The 10,200-nt window shown below is 45.8% G+C and overlaps 1 protein-coding gene across 5 annotated transcripts in view; it reads right to left on the bottom strand.

The window, feature by feature from the left end:
* The window catches only part of RUFY3 (RUN and FYVE domain containing 3), a 464,645-nt gene that overhangs the window by 104,794 nt on the left and 349,651 nt on the right, over positions 1-10,200 (bottom strand). The window lies entirely within an intron of this gene.

Genomic DNA, 10,200 nt, shown 5'->3' with positions numbered 1-10,200 from the left:
TAGGATCGCTCATGTTGAACTCATTCAAAGTCGAGGTCCATTACCTTTCCTACTCTTCCCCAGCCTATACACTACTTTCCCTTGACATATGACATTCTCATTCTCTGCCAAAAACTCCAGGCTTCTCTTTAACCCTTCTATAAATATGGAGTCATTTACCCATGCCACCAGAGCACACTGCCGGACTCTAATTATTAATAACTTTGGGCCAAGTCTCCCATTTCACACTAAGGCAATGCACAAATTAATTCACAAACACTTAATAAATTACATTAATGTAACAGCCTGCTTGTGGGTCTCTATTAAAATTTCCTCTCCCCACTGGACAAGGTTCTTAACTTGACCATCAAACCCTCATTCAACCTGCCTGCACACACACTGCTTCATTTCAACACTAAGCTGGTTGACTCTCAGCTACAGCACAGACGTTTACAAATATTGAAAATAGTGCGTAAAAGTGGTGCATCATACTTCTGCGGACAACATATTGATCCACTACACACCTGTGATGAATTTATAATCTATCAATCAGAACTTACTGGCCACATCAAAGCCATTGTGTGTAATGTTGCGATCTCAGTATATTCCCCCTGTAGACGGCCCTGACTGGAATGCATTACCCCAGAGATACAAGCATGCCACAATCTCAATGAGTTTAAAAAAAACTTGAAATACCTTCTTATGGCACTGTACCAATACAACATTAATGAAGCACACAGTGCCAATCCATTAAATAGTTCTACTGCCTTATTTTTCTATTTATGATTGTGCTATTGTTGTTTTCGCTCTGTTGCTGCCTTCATCACAATGCACCTTCTTGCTTCAAAATACTCTCTGGTTTATGTACATTATCATCAATATTTACCTACGAACTACACTTAAAGTTAACACATGCTTGTTCCATAGTAAATAACAAAAAATGCCTTGGTAGCTGTTCTTGGTGTCTCAAGGGATGTTAGAGTTGTTAATTTTAGATGACACTATGTAACTCTTAGTGTCATCTAAAATTAACAACACTAACATTCCTTACTTGTTTGACCCCATGTAGGACACTTCAGGCGATTAGCCTAGAGTGGCCCATATAGGGTAAAAAAACTATCCCTTCGGACTACTAATCCGGCTCTGCTCATCAACTGGTGCGAACAGGATTTGCACAATTTAGGTGAAAGATATTCATGAAATAGGTTGATGGCGATCGATGCTAACGCATATGATCTACAGTTCATATGCCTCGAACATAGGTTTTATGTGCTGACAAATGTCAGCTTACAGATTGTGTCATGAAAGCTAAAGAATGCAGTAGCATACTTCTCGCTATAATGTTTCCTTATAGCTTCAGAACAAAACATTGGAAATGTTTGAGAAAACTTATTTCTATTACAACACATTGTTACTCAAAATAAACTACAACATAAGAAAAAACATTGGTTATAAACCTTTTATATGGCATGTGGAGAGAGTTCCACATCCCCCCCCCCCCAAACAACCTGGTTTGTCAACAAAAACAATCCCGACACAGCTTTATATGGTGACCCATTACTATCTCCATTTTCTTTATTGAAAAACATGGATCCACAATATATGTACATCAGAAAAATATCTGACTCTCAGATATAAATGCAAAATTAAATTGAGAAATAATAAAGGAAGAATGAGATAAACTGTTGAAACAGACCCTTCACGATATATCCCCGAACATGCTTCAGCGAACAAAAAGATGAATTCAACACTGTACTCCAAAAACAATTCATGTCTTTTCTTTCTTAAGTCAAAAAACATGGAAATCCTCAAATAGCAGTCTCCTCGTCAATCCCTTTAGCGCCACATAGAAAATCTTGGAAACGTGGTCTTCTGGGGGGCTAAAAAGTTTTGAAGGAACCAGAAATCCAACCTCAAGCTAAATGTTGAAGAATTTATATTAGCTATGTGTAAGATGATGCATCACAAAAAGTTACTTAGCTATGTTAACTCCGATCTACACTGTCATAATTCGATTCAGGGCCCTTTCAATAAATTAAACATCCAAAACACTTATTAAATGTAGAGAGCTTGTAGTCATCATGGTCTTTCTTAAGAAACAAAAAGGTCCTGTTTAACACTCTGCCACGTCTGATCTCTTTCTCCTCGTGGTTCTACTGCGTTTGTAGTTGGAACGTATAGAGGTATTTTACTGTTAACATTTGCAACTGGTGATTTATTATGTACTTGGTATGTTCCTAAAGAGCAAGTTACTTACATTCAGTAACAATTTTTGTAGTGGACAATCTAGAATGGCAGAAATTAATGCAGAAAACTTAGTTGGAATCTTATTTTTTAAACAGGCACAAAAACTACTGCTCAGAACTGGTAGGCAGGTGGGTCGGTGAAAAATTTGCAAGTATCAATCAAAATCAGGCGTTTGTTGAGCGCGACTACTCACCCGTAAGGGTCTCAAGGCACTGGGGGTGGGGGCGGAGCAGGTTCCAGTCCATCAAGGAGGGGGTCTGTCGAAGAGCCAGGTTTTGAGGTTTCTTGTAAATATGGGGAGCAATGCTTTCTGTCTGAGGTGGAGGGGAAGGGCGTTCCAGGCTCTAGCAACGAGGAAGGAGAAGGAGCGGCATCCCGATCGGGTCTTTCTGGTGCGGGGGACCATGGCGTAGGAGAGCTGGGCTGATCGTAGGGTCCTTTGGGGTGCATGGAATTTGAGTCGGCTGTTCAGGTATGCTGGTGCGGTGTCGTGGAGGGACTTGTGTGCGTGCGTGAGCATCTTGGAGGTGACTCTAGCCTCGATGGGGAGCCAGTGTAGTGTGCGCAGGCGCTGGGAGATGTGGCAGTGTCTTGGCAGGTTGAGGACCAGTCTTGCGGCGCGTTCTGGTTGTCCTGTAGCTTGCGGGTGAGGTTTTTGTTTATTCCGGCGTAGAGTGTGTTGCCATAGTTGAGTCTGCTGGTGAACAGGGCGTGAGTGACTGTCTTTCTGTGTTCAAGGGGGATGCAATTGAAGGTCTTACGTAGGAGGTAGAGGGTGTGGAGGCAGGAGGACGAGACGGAGTTGATCTGGTGGTCCATTTTGAGCTCAGAGTCCAGGATGAGTCCCAGGTTGCGTGCATGGTCTGTGGGGGAGGGCGGGCTTCCGAGGGCGGGGGGCCACCAGGTGTCGTTCCAGGCGTCTGGATTTGGGCCCATGATGAGTACTTCTGTTTTGTTGGTGTTTAGTTGTAGGCAGTTGTTTTTCATCCATTTGGCGACGGCTTCCATGCCTTTTCGAAAATTGTGTCTGGCGGTGTTGGGTTCGTTGGATAGGGAGAGGATGAGTTGGGTGTTGTCTGCGTATGATACAATGTTGAGTCCGTAGGTTCTGACGATGGGGGCGAGCGGAGCCATGTAGACGTGGACACATCGATGGTCAGTCCATGGGAGTTTGGTGGTGTGGCTGAAGGTGATGGAGTTTCCTGTTGTGAAGAGGGGGTCGAGGGTGTGTCCTACTGAGTGCGTGGGTTCGGTCACGATTTGGCAGAGTCTAATGTTGTGGAGGTTGTCCAGGAGGGATGTGGCGTTGGGGTCCTGTTGATTGTCGAGGTGGAAGTTGAAGTCTCCCAGCAGGGTGTAGATGGTGGATGCGATGGCATGTGTGTGATGATGTCCATGATGGAGTTGGCAAAAAGTACGAGGGGTCCAGGGGGTCGGTAGATGAGGGTTCCTCGGAGGGTGGTGATAGGGCTGGCCACTATCTTGAAGTGAAGGTGTTCTATCAGGTCTGTGTGTCGGGAGTGTGCTCCATAAATAGACAGAAGACCGCCAGAAAGATGGTTACCAAAGGGAGGTAACTTGTTCTTCTGATGACTATTTATCAATTCTTGAATCAATACCCAGAGGTTCTCCAAATGGGAGTGTCTGAAGAGTTGAGCAAATTAAGAAGTCTTGCAAAAAAAGGCTTGGCAAAATGGCCTCCCATGCAGGCTTTAAAACTGTGGTAGTAACGCCTGGTAAAGATTTCAACAGATGACCACATGGCAGCCAGATAGGTGTCCAAAACAGGAACACACTGAACAATATCAAAGAAGCGGCTTTCGCCTTGGTGGAATGAAGGCATAGCCGAGCTAGACGAAGAGGACCTTCCAGACTAAAAGAATCTGCTTATAAATCATCTTGCCTTTATTCGAACTTGCATAGCAAAAGGTTGAGCTGAACAACAAGATGATGTATCAGAGTCCTTTTGCTGTAGATACTGAGGCACCTGTGAGGATCCGGGCAGTTCAGTCTCCTAATCTCCTTAGTAGTGTCAGAAGGCAGATAGTAAAAAGGCAAGGTAATAGATTAGCCAACATGGAAGGGGGGAAAGGACCTTCGGAGGTAAGGGGGCCCTTGTACAAAGTCCAGCTTGTCTGAGAAGTACAAAGCAAAAGGTGAACGCAGAGATGGAGATTGCAGCAAAATGATGCGATGAGACAAACTGATGCAATCAGAAAAACTGTCTACAGGGTTTAACACCTGTACATTGTCTCGAATGGAGGACCCATCAGAAAGGTGAGCACCAGATAAAGGTCATAAAAAAGACAAAGGAGTGTGTAAGAGACAACCTTCAAAAAAATGTGTCATAACCGGCTGAGTTGGCAAACATAGGTAAGCCAAAAGGGCTGACAAATAACACCCTTGGTTTCCAATGCAAACCTTTACAGGTCTAAAGAAAGTACAAAGTGCAATACATCACACAAATGCATCTATATGAGATCCGCCCCTTCCTCAGTGAACAAACCAATATAATGGGACTATTGGCCAGTTTTGATGGATGGGCAGCATGACATAAAATAAGGCCAATTACCTCAGAGGGCAAATTAAAAGCACTCCGATTACCTGTTCAGTTGTGTTGTCCGTGAGAACCTGAACATACCAACAACAAATGGAGAGCATGAAAGCCTTAAGGACCTGGTGTATTGTCTGAAGATCGAGTTGGTGTATGTGAAGTCTGCTCCACAACTAACCCCAGATCGCTGATCCCATGACAGACATTGATGCCTCAAGCAAGGGAGGAGGAGCAAACATCTGTCATCAATGTTACCATCAATAAAGGAGGGTAGAATGGCTTTCCACAAGTCACGTATTTGGCACCAGCAACAGTATCAAGCCTTCAGCTGCCACAGAGAAGATCTAAAGGGGTTCCATCAAGACGTTTCAATGCGGAGCTAATTGAACCTGAAGGCATTACTGCACAGATCCCATGTACCATCAAGCGTGAGGAACCAGGAGGATACAGGAAGTCAGCAGCCCCAAAAGTTACGTCAGGAAGATGAACTCACTACTGAAATACGAGGATCATATACTGGATCAGGACTCTGAGCTGGCAGGAAGGCTTTGAGGGCGATCCTGTCCAGCTCTACCCTGATGAAGTAGAGGCCTGCAAGGGATGGAGGTGTGACTTAGGATAGTTGACTGAAGCACAAGACTAAGAAGAGGGAGACTGAAGATGGTCCACCATCAGCTGCGGCAAGACAACCTTCAACACCTAGTTGTTTAAATGTGACAATACATGTACCTCCAACCTACGAAAATACTCTATGACCACCATTATCTCAATTAAAAAACACAAGGTGCCGATGTAAGACCAAAACGCAGGATCACAAAGGGGTAATGAGTAGAACCCACTACAAATTGTTTGAACCGACTATGCCACCGCAGGATCAACACCATGCAATCTCCTTAGACCAGAGCCAAGAGGACTTGTCCCAGGGAAAAATCTTGAATTTTTACTTACAAAGAAAGGAGTTCAGGATGCGAGGTCTACGATAACATGAAGATCACACCCTTCTTGGAAACCAAGAATCAATTAATATGTCCCAATTCGAAACATTACTGTTGCAAAGTGGAATGTTATGTGGTATGGCTGGGAGGCCTTACCATGCAATACTCTCACAATACACAGATATGGACCTTGGATTCAACAAAAATAATCCTTATTCTCAGTCCTTGTAGTGCATCAAAGAACAGTCGATCATTACTGGAGGAACACGAGTTCATCATTTTACAGTACCATTATGGCGCATTAGTAATTGAGACAACTTGAAAGAAACCCTGACACCAATTTATAAAAATGGAGAGTCTTTTTATATAAACATAGACAACAAAAATAATTTTGTATCATACATACAGCCGGAGCTGTGGAATTTTAAAGTGTTTAGAAATAAATTCAGTAAATCTTTCAAATTGGTCCCATTGAAGTCAATGGGAAAAGCACAGGTAACACTAGGTCACTTGCAGGATGAGTTCAAACAAACCCTCTTGTGGATAAGGTCATGAGGGTCCATAGACCAAGTTTAACCAGTCGTTACTTTGTTACCTTGCCCAGGGAGTCTGGATGCAGAGATGACTTGGCGGTCCTTGGTCTGAATGGGATTTGCAGGAGCTGTCAAACTTGCAGCATTTGACAAAATCATGCTTAGAAATGGAGTTCCACTCTACTCATGGAAAGTAGAGGCCTTTGGGTTCCCAGAACCCGGGTTCAACAGCTGGATTTCGTCTACCTTGCTTGGCGGCTCCGGGTGCAGAGGTAGCTGGCAGCTGTCAATCAACGATGCAGGTCGTGCCAAAGATGCTTTATCACACATTTGACTACAACTTCAGGATGCAGGAACACAGCAGCTGGGTCATTGCCAAAATCTGTCGCTGTGAGGTGCTCTCGGGGCTTGAGATGTCGATCACCTGACCGGAGACCACCAAGCCGTGGCTGTTGCAAATGTAGTCCACGGTTACTTTGGCAGCTAGAGGTTGACCGGAGAGGAGTAGCAGCTTGAAACTTGGTGAAAATTTGGCTACCACTTTGGGCTTGAAGGACAACACTTCTCTTCAGGCTCACTCTTGACAGGCACCGCGGGTCGCAATTATGGTAACGCAGCACGTCAATTTTTCTGCAGCTTGCAGGGGGACTGGTCCCACCAATCCCAGGGAGTCTGCTTCGGTTTCTGGCATCCACTGGAGTCCCTCTTGCTGGAAGCAATGAGATTTTGCCACAGACACATGTCAAAACATAGTTGCAGTCTATAGTCTCATCAGAGCACTTAAGTGTCCTATCTTTGAATTGGGGCAGAGTCCAAAGTCCTGTTGTAGGTGATGGCGTCTTCTTTGTGCCTCTTCTCGGATCCAAAGTCAGAACTGAGGTTCTGGTGCCAAGGAAGCCCCTGAAATCCATGCTTAGGGGGCATTAGGGGCTTCAGGGCCAGTGGCCAATAGGCTACTGGTCCCTGTGGCTAATCCGCCACTGAGGTGACAACATCCTGTGGGTGTATGTCACCTTTCTATCCAGAGTCATCTATTTCAGGATCTGCCAACATGGCAGAACCCTCCCTTGGCTGTACAGACTTCCTAGCCCACCCTAAAGGTGTGGCTAGCCTTTTGGAGTTTCTCTGCCTCCTGAATAACTAATTATCCCACTTGTCGGGCTGGACAGGGTAGGAAATTATTTTTCCTTTGTGTAATTACTTGTCCCAGTGGGGAACAAGCAATTACACATCAAAGGTGGTGAAGCCTTTCAGGCACACTGCCTCAATGATCGTAAACACTAGCCTTCCTGGGAGGGAGGAGGTGTGACCTCCTTCCAGCCCAGGTCTTTGTCTTCATCCTGGTTAGGTGCTAGCACAACCCACCAGGAGGGCAGACTCTTGTCTCCCAAGGCACTGGAGCATTAAGCCTTAAGTGGGCACCTTCTCAGGGGAGCATCTATGTGCATGCCAGCCCACCGCCAACACGAGAATCGTGTTGGGGGTGAAAAAGCACATTGTTTGACACCAAACACAATTCGGTCGTTCCATAATGGAGCTTCCTATCCCAAGTTTTCTCGATAGCCAGCCCATGTTACTCTATGGACTGCTAGTCACTTACAGTAAAACCTTGTTTTACACGATTACTGTGGAGATATATATGTATGTACGTATATATCAACACTTAATATAATGCATTCTAACTCCTGGGCTTAGGAGGACAACCTTAAGAGTGTCTTGCTTACATTAAGGCAGTGGAGTGGCTCTTCAGCACATGGTGTATGCAGTCACTTTTTTTTTTATTATTTTTTTTTATTGCAGAAACACAGAAAAATTCACCCTACGTTGGAGCCCTTCAGCTCAGCCATGTTAGAAAGCGTATAACAATTATATAGTGTCACACGGCCATTCAGCCCACACCCCGGGGGTCGGGCGGCAAATGTCGGCCCTCTTCTGAAGGCATTTCCACAATAACCAGTTTAGGCATTCAAGACACTTGAAATTTCTGCTTTTTCAACTTTTAACCCCTCCCCCCCAACTGTACAATTTAACTTAATCCCGTGCTGCAGTCACGGAAGTGGGCACTTCACACATTTCTGGCTGCCTTCATAGTAAGTACTCCAAATACTCGTGTATATAAGTTTGCAGCTCCCCCTCCCTCCGTCCCCATCACCACCCAACACGGAGTAATGCTTCACATATCCTTATCCCCCCACTCTACTTTTGATCCCCCTATACCCACACCCATGGCTTCGTATTGTCTTCAGTTCTCTTGTCATATTACAGTAGCTGTCTCACCCCTCTCTATTCCCTTAGTCACCTCCCCTAGTGCCCCTCCCTCCAATCCATGGTACTGTCTCCATTTGGCCCACACTCTGCGGAACTTTTTGGGGCAGCCCCTTGCTTTATAGGTCACCCTTTCTGCAGCCATGTAGAGATCCAAACCCCGCCTCCATTCCTCAATGTCTGGTGTTTCCGAGGCTCCCCAGTACTTGGCAATATCCCTTTTTGCTACTACCAGTGCTAGCACTAAGAAAATGAGTAGTGGGCGTGGCAAGTCTACCTCGTTTGTCATGCCCAGTAGGGCCAACTTAGGGTCTAGTGATAGTTCCATCTCCAGGACCTCCCCCAGTTCTGTAAAAATGTGTGTCCAATAGGTATGTATTCTGTCGCAGGCCCAAATGGTGTGAAAGTAGTCTCCTTGTTGGTGATGGCACCGAAGGCATGCCGGGTCATTTATTTTCCCCCATTTTAAGGAGCCGTAGTCTATCGAAATACGTTCTATGAAGCACATTTAGCTGAATGAGGCGTAGCCTCGATTTGATTGCTACTTCCCGGGGATGCATGAGGACGATCTCCCAGTCCAGATGTTCCATAGCTCCCACATCTGCCTCCCATATGCCCCTTAACTTGGCCAAGTCGCCCAGCATGTTATTAGTCAGAGTTTTATAGGTGAGGGATACCGCCTGGTCACTTATCTGCTCCTGGAGGAGTCTGCCTTCCAGTGGCGCATATTCTGGTATCTCTGCGAGCGCGATGTTTTGGGCCCTCCGTGCATGTCTCAACTGTGCGTATTTAAACATTTGTGTGTGGTGCAGTCCAAACTCTGTCCGGAGTACCTGGAATGACTTCAGTTCTCCCCGGGAGATCACGTCCCCTATGTGTGAAAGGCCAATGTCATCCCACCTTTGGAAGCCCCTCAGCTTACAGATTTCTGTTAACCATTGGCAATGCCATAACGGCGTCTGTCTGGTGGGTGTGCCCTCCCATCCCATGCGTTTTGTGGCCTTGGACCAGGCTCTCAGTGTGATTTTCGTCGCCGGTAGGAGCGACTTCCTCGTCGAACCACCGTACAGGTAGTATAGTATAGTTTTGGGTGACATCTTGTACCTTTCGAGCGCATATGTCGGGTGGTCCGCCGGTGCGTGTATCCATTCATTTATCGGGGTCAAGTGTTCCGCCCAATAATAGGCCTCTAGGTTGGGTAGCGAGATCCCCCCACTATATTGGTGTTGTTGGAGCTTCTGCAGGGCTATCCGTGGTTGCTTTCCCAGCCACAGGAAGGCACGAAGATCTGCATGTATCTTCGGTATGGTAGTGTTCGGGAGTGGGTAGTATTCATTTTGGAGTACATATAGGAACTTCGGGAGGGTGATCATTTTATACATCGCCGCCCGGCCCAGAAGAGTGAGCGGCAATTGTTTCCATCTAGTCATGTCTGCCACCGCCTCCCCCATGATCCGTGCTATGTTTTTACTGAATGAGAGTTTCTCATTTAGGGTAATGTAAATGCCCAGGTACTGAAATCCTACCGTGGTAGTAACCAGTGTTTCCGGCAGGGTCCCCCACACCTCCTTCCCTTGTGGATCATACAGTACCGATTTATGGCAGTTGATCGTGTGGCCTGCTCGCGCTCCATACCTGTCTAATTCCTCAAATAACACCAGCACCGTAGTGTCGGGTTGAGTGATGT

Source organism: Lissotriton helveticus, chromosome 2_1 (genome assembly GCF_964261635.1).
Source record: "Lissotriton helveticus chromosome 2_1, aLisHel1.1, whole genome shotgun sequence".
Classification (NCBI taxonomy): Eukaryota; Metazoa; Chordata; class Amphibia; order Caudata; family Salamandridae; genus Lissotriton; species Lissotriton helveticus.
The sequence above is the reverse complement of the archived record's forward strand: the minus strand, read 5'-3'. Positions and strand labels throughout refer to the sequence as shown.